Source organism: Pieris brassicae, chromosome 5, assembly GCF_905147105.1.
Source record: "Pieris brassicae chromosome 5, ilPieBrab1.1, whole genome shotgun sequence".
NCBI classification, from domain to species: Eukaryota; Metazoa; Arthropoda; class Insecta; order Lepidoptera; family Pieridae; genus Pieris; species Pieris brassicae.
The window spans coordinates 19,574,420-19,576,846 of record NC_059669.1 but is presented as its reverse complement, the minus strand read 5'-3'; positions in this window follow the sequence as shown (position 1 = coordinate 19,576,846).

Here is a 2,427-nt window from a genome sequence, read left to right as displayed (position 1 = left end):
AGGGCACCGATATTCAAAGAAGCTTTTGAAGAATGCTTTAACTCGACAATATCAAATTTTAAAGATCTTTCTCACCGTATTCTGGATACACTTACCGCTGTTCATTTTAAATTTCCTTTTGTACTTCGGTGTCCCACTCTATGGAATCATTCACTTATCACATTTCAATTTTATTGGGTCACAGTTGGTGGCAGTGGGGTATTGGGAAGCCGGACACTGGCAAAATTTTAGGCCCTACATCACTTCGCATTGACATCAGCCTCTGCCCATATATACTCCATGTGTCTTTCCTCCAACTTCAATTTTGTTCCCTTTGGATTAGATTCTCTTGGGACGACGGGTTCAAGTGCACAATCGCTAATTAAACATTTAAGTTGGCGCCTGGTAGATGGTGCCCGTGACCCCCGGTAAGCCGGTGCTTTCCTCGTTCAAAGAATAAGTGGTAAGTTATCTAGTAATAGTAAACCACAGTAACCAAACTTTTGAAATTTGTTTTAATTTTCTATTTATTAATTTTTAATTATTTTCTCGTAAATTTTAATCGCTTTATAACTCAATGCTATGTTTATATTAGCGTCAATTGATAATAAATTCTCGGGAATTAATTAGGATAACAAAAAGTGACTAGTGGTAGGCAAAATCCAATGTATTTTGTTATATAATAAATTAGTTTGTGTAATGTATGTACTAAGAATTAAGTGTATCAATCTAATCAATAAAGATAGGTATGAAGTCCCGAAGTCCTAAGTCTATGGTGTCGGTTTTTTAATCATTATTGCAGATAAGTATGGTTAACTGTCAGCCTTGTGTATAACACATCATCATGTCATTGATTGATATGTATAAGGGTAATTTATGATAAAAATCGAGACTTATCGCAAACTCTAACTCCAGTATGCCAAAGTTACGGAGTCATACTTAGATTTCTAAATTTACCTAAAATTACCTAATCTTAGATATGCCAGTATCTACAAAGTCGAATGCTTAAATTCTAAGCTACTCGGCTACTGTTCCAATACTTTTTCTATAAACAGCTGAAAATTGCTATATACACTGTATTTTGGATGTATATACAGTATAACATTCTTACGAGGTTAATATTTATTTTTATACACAAATAAATTTAAAGATTATAAAAACAGTACAGAGTCGTTAAAGATTGCTTAATATAAATTTATATTCTGCTCATAATACATAGTTAAAACTATATAACTCTTCATTAATAATGGTTTATGACACTCAACCCCAATAATATTGATTTAACCTTGTTAACATTTAACGAATAACATCACTAAACGATAAGAACGGCAAAGGTGAAACACGTTTACGTGGAAAAGGTTGAGAGAAATCCAAATGCTTTCTAAAAAATAAAGGAAATATAATAAAAGAATCCATTTATCAAATTTAATTTTAAATGCCGTTATTTAACGTTAAATTTGATCATTTACATCTATTTTGCCATATTGCATACTGTCTTTTTTTTTTAAATAATTTTATGGCCTGGTAACGAGACCTTTAAGCCAATTGCATACTGTCGGTAAATTGTGATAGACAATATCTTTTTATAGATTGTAATCAAAGATAAACCGTCACCGAAATAATGACTATGTCAATGTTTACCACAGTTTTCCTTTGATCGTTTATTGCCCGACGATGTCCGCTAGTGCTTTTTGTCCTATTGTCTGCAAATTAATCCTGATATTAACAAATTTATTATGTTAATTAACCAAAACTATGGCGTAAGCTAGCAGACGAAATATGCATTTAAGAAGTAAGCAATATTGTGCCGATAACCTTCTTCCCTGTTCTTCCTTAGCCTGTATATGAAGTTTTATACTGTGTTTTAAGTTTTGTCTTCTATATTGTTTATGTCTGGGTTGGCTACTTGTAGTATCCGCCCATTTATTTATTTAGGAAAAGAAGAAAACTTTGTTATGCACAATAACAGGATATTTAGGTAAAATAAAGTGCACTAGTGTGAGGCCACTCTAGGATTACCTGTGTTGTGGGCAGCCAGTCTCTTCCTTTTGACACGTTAACTGTACTTTACTTTACGATTACTATATGACATAAATATTTTCTGTATAAACACAGGATAGGTTAACAAGATAATGTTTGAGATTATTAGTAAATGTATGTAAGGTGAGTTTTGAAATATTACTGAAAATTTTGTTTGTAAACAAAGTGTTATCATTCCATATTTAATAGCAATAAATTGTTCATACATTTATATTAGGCAAACAGTTAAATGCCTAAGCTCAACGTTACAAGACTTTATTGTGAACTCAAGGTTAAACAAACATACGAATTTAAAGTCAAATCAATGGTAAACTGATAAGCAACACATGTTTTATTCATGTATGCTGTGGTCATTGTGACGTTGCTCGGTTTAGGCGTTCAGCTTTTTAGATTAATTTTTACGAAGCC